The 16,122-nt window shown below is 42.8% G+C and overlaps 1 protein-coding gene, 1 long non-coding RNA gene and 1 pseudogene across 17 annotated transcripts in view; 2 read left to right on the top strand and 1 right to left on the bottom strand.

Moving 5' to 3' along the window:
- The window catches only part of TENM3 (teneurin transmembrane protein 3), a 2,726,163-nt gene that overhangs the window by 653,209 nt on the left and 2,056,832 nt on the right, over positions 1–16,122 (bottom strand). The window contains exon 1 of one of the 16 annotated variants that reach the window (XM_074396663.1): positions 6,116–6,206. The exons of 14 other annotated variants lie outside the window; for them this stretch is intronic. The gene's annotated coding sequence lies outside the window, so the exon portion shown is untranslated. Of the gene's footprint in view, positions 1–5,516; positions 5,561–6,115; positions 6,207–16,122 lie in introns of those variants that run through there. One more of the 16 variants, XM_074396662.1, reaches the window with a different exon arrangement.
- On the top strand, positions 6,169–6,869 carry LOC141584038 (uncharacterized). Its single transcript, XR_012516929.1, has 3 exons — positions 6,169–6,230; positions 6,430–6,573; positions 6,730–6,869. It is a non-coding gene; the product is annotated as an uncharacterized LOC141584038 (long non-coding RNA).
- LOC141583848 (uncharacterized) lies at positions 6,930–8,534 on the top strand (annotated as a pseudogene).

Below are 16,122 nucleotides of genomic sequence, written 5' to 3'. Positions count from 1 at the left end.
TACCTAATTAAATTAAATGACAAAATTTGCCCTTTAGTCTGCTTTTCCTGTCACACACTCTGCTACACATGGAAAATGCTCAAAGGACCATCACTCATTATAAAAGATACTCATTTTCCTTTTTTCTCCTTTCTCTCTTCCTCCCCTCCCTTCTTCTTTACCTTCCTTCCTCTCTTCCCCTTTCCCTTATCTCCCTTTGTTTCTGAGGCACAGACCTAGTAAACCCAGCTATAAAATAGCTGGTTATTATTAAATAATATGACCCCATCCCAGGGCAACCAAATCACATTAACCCCGCCTCTCCCCAACTGCTCTAACAGAAGTAAAAACTATTCCGCAATATTTGAGAATAAACTATCAACAAGCAGCATCCCACAATGACTTTTACATAATTATATAAATGATACAATTTTATATCATTAAATGCAACTGTGAATACAGCCACTACGTTTTCCCCAAAACAGTATTTTCAAAAGGTATCACTGTTTTTGCATGCTCTAGTATAAACTACGGAACTATAAAAGCGAGTCAAATAGTAAATAATAATAGTAATAAATGCCACATCTCCATAAGTAATGATTAACTCCTAAAGTCATAAAAAAGAATATAAGCATAGTTTAGTGTTATGCTACATTTCACTCCACACATGCTACTAAACATATAAGAATTACCTACTTTCTGAAGGCAGTCTAGGAACTCAGTTAAGACTGCCACCTATCACAAACTTGTTTGAAAAGTCAGTGCTACCCGATCCTAGCTCTTCTAAGATTCCAAGTAAAATCTCATTATTATTATTATTATTACATGATATGGTTTCAATCATTTACTCATATGACTTATGAGTTCATTCTATGATGCTAACATTAATTTGCACAGTGACTAATTTAAAACAGAAAGACATGGGTTTGAGTAGATCACTATCTTTAGTGAATTCCAAGTAGTTGTTCTAACTAGGCAACCACCTGCGTTATTTAATCAAAACTACAGAAAATTTTATCACAATTCCTTCAAAAGAATGAATCCTATTGTAGTTTCAGTATACGAAACACCTATGTATCTCAGAGCATGTTTCTGCATTTTGATAGTTTATACTCTAATGGTTGTGTAAAATAATATTTTGAAAATGGTAGTTTAAGTGCATTATTTTTACCATTTAAAACTGTTTTAAATGAATGTGTTATGCAGGACAAACACCAATCCAATGCTAAGAATCTACCATTATAGAGAATAAAATAGATACATACTTCTTATCAAGTTTTTTTTTTCCTCCTGAAAGTAAAGAGTAATGCTATTGTGAGAACTTTACATGCACTAGAAAGCAGTTACAGCTTTCTTTAGAAATCATATATGCTATGAATATATTAGAATGCTAATCTACATTAATCTTATATTCTGCACTCTTAATCTTTTATTTGATTGGGACTACATCTATCACAATGCAATATGAACCAAAGCCCAAGAAAATCTTAACGTGGTCTTTCAGAAGAGAATTAAAAGCTGATAAAACCAAAGCTGACCAGGTACAAATAAGAAACAAATGCAAATATCACAGTGGGGACGATAACATTCACTATCTCTCCACATTTCCATTAAGGAATTACCTCCACATGCATTATCTTTCATTGTCAGGATTATACCTACTATCTTATGAAATAAAGTTATAACATATGCACAAGAGGTCCATCCATAATTCTAAGAAATATCTGAAAAACTGAACTAGAATGTTGATACAAACAGAAAAGGAAATAAGTTAGATGGATCACGATTACTATTAATGACTCGAAAGGCCAGAAAATCCTTTGATGAGCAAGAAAATACGCCTTGAGGCATACTGCACTTTGGGAAAATAGGCTGTTTTTGTTCAATATATGTGAAAGAATTGTTTCCTCATGTTTTATACAATTCTTAAGAAAAAGTTCATATTAGGTCCCCAATAGGATGTTTTAATTATGAGAAGCAATCTTTTGAAACTCAAACAAGCCATCACACTTGTTTGGAAACAAATGACTTTTCAAGATGCAGAAGTATTACTATCAATCATGAACAAGTTAATTCTACATAATAAGGCAGGGTTGGATGCAAACTGATCCATTGTAGAACACTGTATCTAAAATTGATTACAATAGCACTCAAAATGAATGCAGCCCTCCAAACCACTTCTTTGCTCACAAACATTAATCTCAATTAGAAGGAGAGCTTCATAATGGTAATGCTTGGTATAAAAAAGTATAAAATAAATCAGGTTTTATAAGACACAACAATTAATCAATTTTCAGCCTAAAAAGGTGGTTTCTTTCTTTTTTTTTTTAGCACAAAATTTCCATAGGTCTGTTAAAACAGCTGATATCTCCAAAAATGAGTTTTTAAATGTATTCTAAAAGAAGCGTACAGAAAATAATTTTTAAAACTTAGTTGTTGAAACTTTTAAATCACGTATTATTGTGTTATCTTTTCAACAGACTTTTTTACTCCAAATGAATGTGTTCGATTTTTCCACGGGCTACCATTTCACTTTATAAGGCAACTATGAACACAACACTGACTTCAACTGAAAATTCAAAAGAATCTATAATTGGCTATGAACCAGAGTAAAAGTTTGGTAGCAAATTATTGTATTCTTTGCTCATACTCTCAACCTAAGTAAAGAAAGTGTGTCCTCAAAGTCAAAATGGACATTCGACTATCAAACGAAACACCGGTAGATAAGCAATGTGTAATTCAACAAGCTTAACAGGTTTTCACAACACAGCTTCAAGAAAAGGGCAGACAATTCATTACAGCTGCTGAATTCACTGACTCAAATAAATATAAAACTTGGATGATACTCAACCACTATCTAGAAATCAAAATTTTAAAGGGTAAAATAAAGTTTAAAAAAAGGAGGCACATGCATTTATTTAAATAATCAATATTAATAAACTAATAAACTTGGCTTTGTTGGCCTTTTACATCAGACTATGACCATGCTCTGAACTTAGTATCCCTATAGGTAGGATAAACTTCAGCATTTACAAACATACATTCACAGCTATTGCAAAAACATCATTTTTGTACATCCAGACTAATAGTGATTCAGTATTTCTGACAGGTCATTCTACTCACAATGATAGCCATGCACTTCTTCCTGCTTTCTTATTTGCTTGACTCTTTACAAAGAGAATAATTACTCTTGGCTTTCAGGAGCAAAGCTAAGAAAGAGTAGCTTGAACTTACTAACTGGATCATTATTGTTTAGCTAGGTTTCCTTTCTGAATAAGTTTAAAACTTTTCATTCTTTAGGAGCTTTCTTCTTTTCAGAGATAAGCATCCTTATCTTTCTTTGTCTTCCCCCTAATGAAGCAGGTTCCCTTTCCTAACCAAAAGACTGAGGACACGCCTACAGGATCATAGTAAGAAAAGCCTCAATAATTTACCTAAAACATGTCTTTCTAGAAAATAAACACAACCATGCAAAATAATTGCATTTGGAGGAATAACTAGTAACAATTCTATAAACCTATCAGCTTTATTTCCAATAATCAAGTAATCCCCATTAGGATGGCATAGGTTACTAACTTAAAGCTACTGGCACAGGAGATTCATACAGTCTTGCAAATATATAAACGCTAACATGGTGATTAATATAACTGCATTTTTCATAAAAACTGCGCAATGCATATAAAATATGTATTTGATTTGAAGTACTTTTTCTAAATATATATTCTTTTTTAAGTTATTTAACATGATATATTTGTTTACTATTAGAAAAAATATTTGATTAAGAGGGATAATAAAATTCATGTAAGAAAAAAGAAGAGCAAGATTGTTAAGCGCAATGCAACAGGAAGAGATACAGACAATCCTGAAATACACAAAAGAATAACTAAACGCATTATAAACTCCTATCTTCGAAAATTTAGGAATAATTTGTGAATGCCATGACATTTTATGGTGGGATTAGCAAGTCTTATTACTGAACTAACCTCTCTTAGATCAAGAATTAAATATTTGCTTTGCATTTAGAATTACAAATCGAAACTTTTAGGAATCATACAAGAATTTTATATACATGCTCGAAGTTTTAGATAATTAAAAGTGCATTAAGAAATGCACAAAGACTGTTGAATTCATAAAATCGTTTTTAATTGAAATATTAAAATAATGATGTATAATTACATAGTTGCTCTTAATTCTAAAGTCTGTTCCCAATATATTAATACCATAAAGACTACAAATACTTCTTCAAGTAGGCAATGGGGACAAAGGGATATGCATCATATTTTAAACAGATTCACTAAGGGAATCAGATCACCAAGTTCTGTTCAGTTGCAATACCACCTTTTGGGATTCTCTTCCAAGCTTTCCAGAGATGCCATAGCCACCTTTTTTCTTTTGACAAGAGAAGGGAAAGGTAATGCCTCTACGTATTTCTATTTCTAGTGAAAAGACCACCCAGTGGATTCTGCTAGAGTCTACAAATGTTTGACAAAATACATTGTCAGAAGATAAGAAATAGAGCATGATGAAGAGACAGTCCTGTTCTCAGGCATCCCAGCCGGCTGGGGCCCTGTAAAAAGCCTAGGACAGCTCCCAGCCTTTCATTTCCATTGCACCTCCTCACACGTACCTGGAAACTTTTTTCTACCTCCAAATTATAATGACTTCGGAAAACACATGTATGTGATGTTATTACACGGTACAAGTACTTGTTACCCTCTCTCCACAATAAAAATTAATAAGTTACCACTCCAGCTACCTTCAAGGTGAGGCAGTAAGAAGGGAATCCAAACTGCATAGTAAGATGCTCAGCTGAGATCAATCAGACATAACCCGCCTCACCTAAAATATGTGAAGCTCTTTGTAATCGGTTGTAAAACACGAGACACACTTAGAATCTCAGTTGCAGGCTCAGATGCCCATCCAGAGTTTTCCGATCAAGTTTCAGCCGTGATCCACCACTCCCCACGCTACCCCTCGCCCCTCACTCTCCCTCCCTCACTCCTTTCCAACTTGGCTCCCCGGCCGCCGCAGAAGCCTCCTCTCCTCGGCCTGTCCCGGAAATTGGTGACACCCCGGGGCTTTCCGCTCGCTGGAAGCCCCCCAGGAGCCTGTCAAGACGCCCCCGCAGACGACGCGGGGCCCCGCTACACAGCGGGGGCCGAAGAGGGCCAGGCGGGCTCCCCTCCCCGCCCCCACCGGGCGCGCAGCCTCCCGGCTGCCTTCCTCGGGGACCCCGGGGACCCCCGGAATGGGGGCGCGGCGCCTGGCTCCCCGGGCGAGAGGCGCCTGCCAAGTTCCCACCTGAGCCGGCGGCCGGAGGTGGCAGGCGCGAGGGCGGGGCGGGCACCGGGAGGCCGGACCGCAGAGAGCCCGCACGCCGGGGAGATGCCCCCGCGCCGCCGCCTCCCGGGGCCACTCGCAGCCACGCTCCGTCCCGGCTCCCGCCCGCCCGCCCGCTCGCCCGCTCCCGTCGCCGCGGCCCGGCACTAGGACCCCAGAAAGGAAGGAGGGCGCGCCGGCGGCGGCGCCGCACTTACCGCGCTCGGCTCGCCCGCGCTGCCGGCTCGCTCCCCGGCCGCAGCCGCCGCGTCCGCCCGAGCCGCGCGCTCACCGCGCCGGGCCAAATTCAAAGGAGCCGGGCGCGGGAGAGGGGGCCCCGCCGAGGGAGCCGGGAGCGGGCGCCGGCGGGGCGGGGGCGGGGGCGGGGAGGGGGCGCGAGTGTTACAACTTCCTTCCCTGCCCGCCCCCGGCCGCGCGGCCCCGGGACGCGGGAGGGGAGGGCGCCGGCGCGCCAATGAGTTCACTTTCTTTCTCTCCCCCGCTCTCCCCCTCTCCGCGCCCCCCGGCCCCTCCAGCCTCCTCCGAGGCGGCGGACCAGGCCGGGCCGGAGTTTTCGGGGCTCGGCCCGCGAGCGGGAGGACGGGGGAGGCGAGGGAGGAGGAGGAAGGCGTGCAGGGCCGGGTGAGGAGGCCCGCGGGGCGCCGGGCCGGGGAGCGGCATCCAGGACCGTAACTGCGCGGCGGGCGGGGGACGCGCCGGGCCGAGTGTGCCCGAGCCCGGGCGCGTACACGTGTCCGTGTGTGTGTGTGTGCTGGAGTGTGCGAGGGAGAGAGGCGAGGCGAGAAGAGGAGCCTACCATGCGCTTCCCCCGGTGCGGATCGCGGGAGAGCCCAATCGCGGGGCGAGCTGGACCTGGCTGTGATCATTTATAATCCTTGACTCCTCCGCTCCGCCACTTGTCAAGATGACAGGTACTTTATTTCTTCTTTTTTGTTCAAAAAAAGAGATTCCCCGTTTACTGCCTTTTTCTGTCAAATGGGATTTGCCGGACTGAACCACGTTCGCCGCCCCTCCCTCCTTCCCTCCTCCCGGCCGCGTCGGGTTCGGGAAAGCACCGAGGCTCCCATGCTGTGACCAATCAGTGCCTCTACTACTCTCGCCGCGATTTAGGGGTCATCCGTGAATAACACTTCACGCTGATGAATGGCTCTCGCCGGCTTTCGGCTCTGATGAGGGGTCTGCCCGCCGCTGATTGCAAACACTAATGAACTTACTGCGCCAGTTGAAATTCACACGCACCAACAAAGTGCGGGGGTACGTGCGTGGGGGTCTGTCCTTTGCTGCCGGTGGAGGGGAGGCGAGGCCCTGGAGGAGGGGGTGGGTAATTGCTTCGGACTTAAGTGGAAACACTTCTCTGTGTAATCAAACCTCTAACCTTCTTAGAAAACTACTTTTCTTGATCTTCCGTAGGGTGGGCATTTCAGGTCAGCTGAGTCACCCGAGGAGGTGGGAGTGCAAGACACTGCCGGGAAGACGGATTCCGAGGCAGAAGGGTGTAATTAAGGATTTCCACCCCCGGTAGGCGGCCCGTCCTTTGCAGAGCCTCTGAAAATGACCCGCGCCTTCCTTCCCTTCCATAGTGTCCTCTCGTCCGAGACCGAAAAGCGCAAATGACCTTCGGACGGGGAAGGGAAGGAGTAAACATTCAGACTTCCTCAGCAGCCCTAGCTCAGCACTGTCGCGGAACAACTGTCTGCCCCCGGGTTCAAGCATCTAGACCTCCCCCCAGCAGCACCTGGCCAGGGGCGGACGCTAGGTCCCCCCGAAGACTCCACTCCCCACATTTACTACTCTCCCTTCCTCTCCATTCTCCCCTCCGAATAGCAGGCAAACACTTGTCTCTGCCTCGATTTTGTTGGCTATGGGAGGGAAAAAAGTTTGCCGCTTCTTCCCAAGACACTGCCACTTTCTACTCACTGAAGTTCCCACCGCAGCGCGGGTTCTCGGCTTCCCAGCCTCCGCCCCCTGGGCTGCAAGAAAGCCCTCCCCCAGGGCTTCCGAAACTGCTGGAAGTTCCAGAGTTTTGTAGCTCCGAACCGGCGACCTGAGCCCTGAGCCGAACCGCTCTCTGGCCCGGGCGGTCCGCGGGATCCTTCAGGCACCTTTCAGATCCGGGACCAGGCGGCAGCTGGGGTGGGGCGTGCGCGCTTGCGGGGGCCGGCCGAGTGCGTGCAGCTCCTCGTGGGCGCCCGAGGGTCTCCCCGCCCTCCTCTGGGACTCGCCGCCCACCCATGGAGGGCTGGGAGCCCACGACCAGGCCTGCCCGGGCTGCCGCCGCCGCCGCCGACCTGTCCTCGGAAGCCTGGCGGAGACGTGCGCTGCTAGCATCCTCGCGCCCCCATCACTTTCAGCTTCAGAGCGGATTCCGCTCACCTGTACCTAACTTGACTCGGCCGTTAGGAAATCCAATTGCCTTTGTAACTACCATGCAAAACCAGAAACAGATGGATCACTGGGAGAACAAGGACGATGCTTCCTAGGAAAGCCTGAACCTTTTATGATAGTTTCTCCAAAGTTTGGGGTAGACGTGACGAGGAGAATCCCTGAACTCGAACTAGGGTGCCCAGACCCACAACCCGAGTTCTCTAAGTTGCTAAGTGCTGGAGCGCAGCGCAGGGATTGGGGAAGTCTTGGTAGTAAGCGAACCCGACCCGGCTCTCAGGGCGCTGCTGACAGAAAGCAGGACGTGCACATCTTTGCAAAAGAATCTAGAGTCGCCTTGGGGTAGATCCATCTCCTTCTGCCACTGAATTTCACACTTGAGAAAGATAAGATCGTGGGGGCAGATGAATGATATCTCCCCACTCATTCTAGCCATTCTCATTATTTTAAAAAATTGTCCATTATGAAAGTGTGTCCCAGATATTACAAGACGATCATGCAAAGTACTTGAAATTTGAATCCGGAAATGATCGTAAGGAAACTCTTTCATAAAGCACTTCTGTGGCCCAGTTCTCACACACACACACACACACACACACACGAAAGTATTAGATCTGTAAAACTTTTATAAGTAAGTGAGACAGCCTCTTACTATCTAGGAATACACAATAAAGAGACGAGACCTTGCCCCAATCCTAAAGAGGCCAGAACTGAAGCGCTACATTGTGGGAGTTAAGGGATGCTTCTTTACAGCTCTTTTTTTTCCCTAGAATCCTCATTATAGCTAATGCTGGTAATAAAGGTAGGAAACAATAGAACTCATAAAACAGAAATGGTAATAAATCTTGGCTCCTGTCTCCAACCCAGTTCCTTCTTACATGACATTCAAAGTTTTTCAGTATGCAATAGTGAACATTCACACTGTGGTTGCAATAAAAAAAAAAAAAATACTCTAGAACTCATTAATACTGCCCTGCGCACACTGTGCAGGTGTCGCCGCTGGACAAAGCACGCAGGTGTCTTCCTCTACGTCTGCCTGCGCCTGTAATGCAGGCAGCTTATGTGTGTTAAATTTTGGGTCCCTCGCTCTCTCGTCTCTCATACAAAGAAGTTCCATCATTTGAGGAAAAGCTGATGTGCTGTGCCAAACTGTACCACAGGCTTCCTCCTTCAAATGAATCCCTGGAAAGCAGAGAGGCAGCTCGCTACGTGACCATCATGCTTTTTGCCTCACTGAGCTGTTGTCAAGAGAGGGCGGGGATGGCGGGCAGCTCACGCCGTGCCCTCCGCAGCAATAAAAACTGGAGCGGGAAAAGAAATGCGAGGCATCGCTGTCTGTTTTGCAAGCCTCTGGCCGCTCTCAGCAAACTGCCCGGCGCGGCTGGTGACTTTGCGGTATGAGCGCAGCCGGTCGTGCCCGGGATAATGGGACCGAGCTGGCGGCATCGCCCTCCCGTGGGCCCCTCTTGTCACACAGATGCGCAGCCCTCCGAAAGGAAAATGTGGTCCAGCTCCTCTCGCAGCACCTGGCGCTACTGCTAGGAACGTGTGCCTGTGGCCTTTGCAAACCTCTAAAAAGTGCTCGTGAGGAAGAGAATGGGCCGAACCTCCGGATTCCATTTGGGGAAGAGGAGCCAGGGCCACCAGCACCCTGCCCTGCTGCTCCGCCTCCGGGTGGGCCAAGTCTCAGCAGAGTGTCGCTGCCCACCTAAAGGTGACACCTGTTCATTTTAGTCAGCATCACAGGCGCCTTCCGTTTCTCCCCTTTGGGGGCTGTCCATTTTCTCCTCCTGTCCTAAAGAGCCAGCTTGGACCTGAAGGGGCCGGGTAGCAGCTGTTTGTGCCTCTCTCCCGTGCGGACCGACAGTCTCCGCAGCCACTTCCTCCTTTGACACGCGAGGCTTACAGGCATGCAGAAAGGGAGCACCGGGTCAGGCAGGTATTAGGCTCTCCTAGGAGACTTGTGGACATCACTCGAGTTTACCTATTCCTTGGACTTGATTACATCCGCTCTAGCACACTGAGGCATGAGCGGCCTGCCTGCTGGGTTCAAACCCAGTGGCTGCCCGGGCTGGAACCTCTCCCACTCAGGAGACCCTAGGAACGATGAGGAATGGGGTAGAAATGACCAGGGAAGAGAAATCTCAAGTACCTAGACCTTCCAGCTCACCCCTTGAAGACCAGGAAAGCCAGTAACCCACATATGCCCCAAAGGAGGTTATGTCTCAACTGAGAACAGCAAAAAAGTGATGGGCGACTTCCAAACAGAGGCTGAAGGCTGGAGCCACCGAGCAAAACCCCACTTCGAGGCACCTGAGGTGTTTCCCTTACACAGATGGCTTCACAGGTAGCAAGTGATTGATCTGCAACAGTGAATAACACTAAAACTTACATTTTTCATGGAAATCTCTCAGGTAGCCTTAAAGTTTTTATTGGGTGGAGTTTCCCCCTGCCCTCGCCCCACTGGCAAATAATAATAATAATAATAATAATAATAATAATAAAAAATAACTTATCCCTTGGCTATTAGACTGAGGGAACTGTAAAACAAATATTTTTAATTTGATCACTGACAAAGTCATAAAATTAAATGACTGTAGTGGAAAATACGCTTTCATGATTTTAATTAAAGCAAGATAAACCTCTCTCAATGTGTATGCATTTTGGAGCCACTGGGTGGACTGGTGATGAGACGAAGCAACCTTTAACTGGGACTGTGCTTCTGCAGTCCATTCACTTGTATTCCATGGTATAAACCTGGCCTATGCGTAGCTCCGACCTTTAGTGAAAATGCATATGTGTAGCACCACACAAGGGTTCCTTGCTTTGACTAGAGCTTAGTGAAAGACCCCAGGTTTCACAAAGGATTTTGAACACCAGTCTTTTAACATGTGGAACTCTGTTTTGGTTAGCTCTGTGAATGTTTCAAACTTGCTATATTATTCCACACTGAAAGTTGGAATCTTTATAATTAAGAGTTATCATGGAGTAACTTTTAAAATCTGACATATTTTCTATAAACAAGTTTTCAGTGAGTAGTGTATATAGTGTATTCAGAGTAGACATTAGGTGTTGGCAACGTTTATGATAAAATAGTGACACTACAGGACAATTTTTTAGTAACACCCTTTAGATACTTCAGGGTACAGCTTATATGTTAACTTGTAAATGCAGGTTAAAAATATAGATATCAAGTGACTATAAATCAGTATCAGACAAAGTGAACATCTTTTTATTTCCCAGAAGTACCCTGTTCTTTCTCCTCCCTTTGGTGACCCCTTAGTCTGGAATACCCTGTATCCTGGGACCCTGGAACACACAGTGTTTAAAGCACCGATTAGTGGTATTCTCCTCCCTTAGCAGTGCTTCCACTGTGTTTTCTGCATGTAATAAAGGGTTGGCACTGTCTTTTGTATAGGCCTTTCCCAATAGCTGAGAGCTCTTGGAGTGCAGAGGCTTGACCTGATGCCTCTTTGGACACACAAGCCTAGTGCATGGGCTGGCATATAGGAGCTGCTCAATAAATATTTATTGAATGAATCAGTGGGTACATGAAAAAATATTTTCATTGTCTTTAGCCTTTCTAACTTTCTTTTTAAAGTAGGGATATGTCATAAATAAAATTTACCTTGAAAATGTATTTAAGTCCATTTTTCTATTTCTCTGACCATCAAATTTTTCAGGGGACATCGTTTTAAAATTCTGGTCATCACAACGAACTGCTTTTGACCTTGATTGACTTTACTCAGAAACGTAACAAAAACAATGAGAAAAGGCAAAGAGATCAAATTTTGGTTTTTTCTTTTTCAGTAGGATATTGTGTTTATTGAAATTTCGAAACAAATTGTAGCAAGCACCTATAACATGTAGATACTCCTGTTTTTGTATTAAATATGACATTATTTATATAACCCTATTGTCTTTCAAATTTCATTTGGATTTTTAGTGGTAAGGAGTATAGAGCCTAAGATGACTGCTTTTCATTTCTTCAAGACAAGGATTCAGCTGGTATTGGGGAAACAATCTCTGTTTGTTCCTGTCTGCTCAGGAGGACTGTTTCTAATTGATCTGGCATGGAATTTAGTTGGCGATGTGTATGTTGCAACTGAAGCGCAGAGCCTGTGTGCTTTGTAAAGTGATAACCATATGGGCCTTATTTGAAACATTTGAGGATTTTCGACATTAACCTGGGTTAAATTGAGCTATAAATTCAACTCAAATGTATAGGTCCTGACAAATTCATCATCACTTTGGGTAGATTCGAGCCATGCTCCCCTCAGATTAATAAAGATGATGACCACTTATCACAAATGCAAAGATTAGTCATGATAAAGTACCATAATGTTGTACTTTGCGCTGTTTAAATGCAAATTGTCCATATTAAGCAGACATTGTCTACTGTTACCACTTTCAGTAGAATGGAAATGTTTAAAAATGATCTCTGGGTAAAGAAAAGGATATATAGTCAAATCTATTTCCTCTTACACTATTTTCAAGTGCACTTCGCTATCATGAAGATTTAATTAAGCAAGCTCAGCTAAGCTAAGAAGCAAAGACGCTGAAAGTTATTACTTATAGAAACATTCAGGACTTATACAAAATAATTTATTTACTATTCTTCATTTAGGGATTTGGGCAACAACCGAAGGTTAAAAATACAACAGAATTCTACAGCTCCTTTCCCCTATTTCTGAATATCAAATTTAAAGCTTACTACTTTGTTACAGATAATAGTACTAAGTTATGGATGTTGATGGTTCTTCCCTTGCTGCTTTAAATTGCCTTGAAAAAGATACAGTTTCTTTAATTAAAAAAGCTGCACAGAACTAATCCCTCTAGCTGAAAAAAGAAAAGTTTTAAGCAATCTCTTTCTGCTCCGAGAGAGAAAGGCAGACAATACCATAACAGATCAGAAACATAAGCTATAGTGTGCAGCCAGGAGCACAGCAGGGAACTGAATACTGCTCCGACTGTGTCATTTTTTAATCCCCCATCCCAGTTTTCCCCGTCTGACCTCATGCTGAGATGAAGTTATCACAGAAGACAGCTTTACTCTCACCAATGAATCCAACCCTGGATCTGTATTATCCTTAGCAGATCAAAACACTGCTTTCATCAAATAGCATTATCTGCATAAAAGGCATGCAATTGCCCGATAATTTCACCCAAACTATGCTATTCATTTAAAGGACAAGAAGAGAAATGTAATTCATTCCTTTTGGGGGGTGGTAGAGAACAGTGAGACTTGGGGAGAGGCAGAGGCTGGAAAAGCTAACTTACCCCTTCACTCATGGGAACTTTTCTGTTTTTAACACAAAATCCCAAGAAGGGGTCTATTTAAAAGTCCCCTTACTCCTGCGCTTTAAGATTAATTGTTGGAGCAATTTGGTGCAGTTTGAGTGACAAAAGTGTAAGCTGTGTAGAAAAGTGGCAGTGAGAAATTACAAAGCTTGCTGATGTCATTAGCCATGCTTCCACGAACCCCAATAAAAACATCATATCCAGTAAAATTGGAGAAGCATCAGAATTAGCTGGACAATTGGATGAAGTTTAACACAATGTTGTGTTGGTGTGGTGGGGGGATCCTTACTGGAGATCTTTCTATGCATTTTGAGAAGTTTGAATCCTTACAGTGGGAAGACAAAGACATATTCCACAATTCTGAGTTGACACTTCTTTGAAAAATATGTAAGAAATCTTAGAAGTCAAGACTAGTGTTTTTTTAAAAATTTAGAAAATACTTTAGCCTCTTTCAGAATGCCTTTTCCATTTTATGTTGAAACAGTGTTCTCATTTGCATTGTAGATTGTATAAGCTGTTATAATGGGCTTCTCTTTAATGGATCCTACCTCCTTATTGAGTGACATCAGTTGTTTTGTTCAAGGTATGGTGATAGGTTAGAGCAATCAGCCAAAACCATTTGTGTCAAGTAAATGGAATTACTAAGAAGTACTAAAACGGGAGTTTTAGTACTAAGTATGGGTGACCTATTAGGTATATGTTAATGTCTTTATCATATGTTTTACTCACCATAATTTCAATGATCTCGCTTGAAAATGTAAATTTTCCACTCAGCCCTTTCAGAACTTACTATGTAAACTGACCCTGCAAGAAATTCAGTTTAATCTCTACCCTTCCATTCACCCAGACAACATCTATACACAAAAATGTGTAGGACAAACAATCAGAACTGCTTGAAAAACAACAACATTAACATGCTTCAAATCAGAGGCAAGGAACACTCCTGGAAATTCATGAGGCAGGTGACAGGGCAAGGATTTGTCCCTTGAAAGAAAGAAACTGGTTCTAGAAGAAAGTAATTGTAGCCTTATTATTCGTTATCATTGCCGCTTTAATTATATGTAGATATTCCCTAAAACATTTAAATGCAATTAATAAATAGGGTTTTTTTTTCCCACACCAGCTTTCCAAAACGACAACTTGATACTGAAGTGCTCTGAGCCTAAGAGTCTATGTAGATATATAGTCTGCTCAGTAGTAAAGTTCCAACTGATGTTTCCAAAATACAGCTTCATGACATACAAATTATCTGAAATTTAATGTGATTAAGCATTAAACTGTGGTATTTCCTTGAATTTAATGACAGTACTATTTTCATGTCAAACTTGATTACAAGAACCAGCTTTCAGAGTGAACTGTTTCAAATCCCAAATCATTAACAGATCATTTAGGGTTCAGTCTCACAAAACTTCTTGTCTGTGAAATATCAACTAAAGATAGGTAAGCAGAGAGGTGAGTTTCACATTTTGCATACATATGTGTTGGTAGGGAGAACCTACAAGTCACATTTCTGTCTATTAATCCCAGGAGAGTAAAGATGTTGACATCATCAATACCACCACCCCTCTTAACAACATACTTTTGATGCAGTTCCTGCTCATGTACTATTTTCTCAAAGCCTGTCATGGACCATTATACCCATCTGAAATGGACATAGACAACTTCCTTAAGACTTTAGAAATTTAAAATGCAACATAAGATTTTGATATTTTATTTCTTCTTTACTTTCACTTCAAGTCTGTATTCAACTCATAGCTGATTTTTCTAAGAGACTAAACCTGGGTCATCCATAAATCCTGATATCAGAAGTACATTAGGCTACAGTCACATGAATTACCACTTCTGGAAGCCTAAGCAGTCATCTTCATGGGTCATGGAATTCTTTCTTTGCTTAAGGATGGCACTAGAAATACCACTACTCTTAGAGTACAAACTTCTCAGGTGAGACAGAAAAAAGATATTTCTATTGCCATAACTTTGGTTAATTTTTGGTGCTTAAGACAGCAAAGCTTGGTTTGCTCTGTGGTGTGATGCATTTCTGAGAAAAGAGAGTTGTGGAATAAGGCCATGAAATAGTAAAAGAGTCATATTGAAATACAGCAAGCTCCTACGGGCCATAAGGTCTGATTTTTAGTTTACCTGATGAAGATGAAACTCTGGCTTTGTTTGCGTTAGTGAAAAATATAAGAAGCCAGGCATTTCTAGAGCAGACTGAGAGAAAGAAGAATTTGGCCTGGCAGAGAAGCATCCAAACTTCTTTCTGTGTTTACCTAACACTTCTTTCTTAGCCCTATACTCTGAGTCCAGCACTTTTAATCCACAAAATCCATGAAAGACCAGGATTCACCTTCCCCTCTTTTATCCTTGGATAAGATATCTAGGAGGGGGAAAAAAAGTAGGCCATGAGAAGATTATAAGCTAAGAGTCTATAAAGAGGGAGGAAATTGGCAGTGAGAGAATCTGAGTTAGGGGAAAAAGAAGGGAGAACAAGCTTAAACTGAAGATAAACTAAGAGGACGCTGGAAGGAAGAGAGGGTGCATGTGAGATTCCTAGCTCAGAGTCCTGGCTTAATGGAGTTCTGCATTTATCTTTAGTCTCTCTTTACATTGATCATTGAATACTAGAATCTTGCCTCAAGAGTTTACAGTGTTACTTGGAAACAAGATTTAAATCAGGCCATGGCATAGGTAATATTTATTTTCAAACTTACTAGAAATCAACCTTTACTACGTTTTGGAGTAATGTTGATAATGAAGAGGTTCTTTATTGAAATTTAAGGATTATCTTGATGACAAACAGGCTATGAATATCTATGGTCGCCCTGGACCAATAATTTTCTAATTGTTGCCTTTAGACCCCCTGTAGTCAGAATCACCTGAGGGTTCTTAAGAAAATATACATTCTTGGGCCCTATTTCAGCTGTAGGGAATCAGAATCCCCAAAGATAGAACCAATAAATTAGCATTTTAAACAAGTCTTCCAGAACATTCTTACTCACAGGGAAGTTTGAGAAATATTGCCCTGGGTTAAATATTTTGCATTAAGTAAACAGATATTTCAGTTTTATCATTTCCCTATTACAAAGAAGTTGCAAATAACTGTAGCTGAATTATTTTCAG

Source organism: Saimiri boliviensis, chromosome 3, assembly GCF_048565385.1.
Source record: "Saimiri boliviensis isolate mSaiBol1 chromosome 3, mSaiBol1.pri, whole genome shotgun sequence".
Lineage (NCBI taxonomy): Eukaryota > Metazoa > Chordata > Mammalia > Primates > Cebidae > Saimiri > Saimiri boliviensis.
Note: the sequence above shows the minus strand (reverse complement) of the source record. Positions and strands in the feature narration are given on the sequence as shown.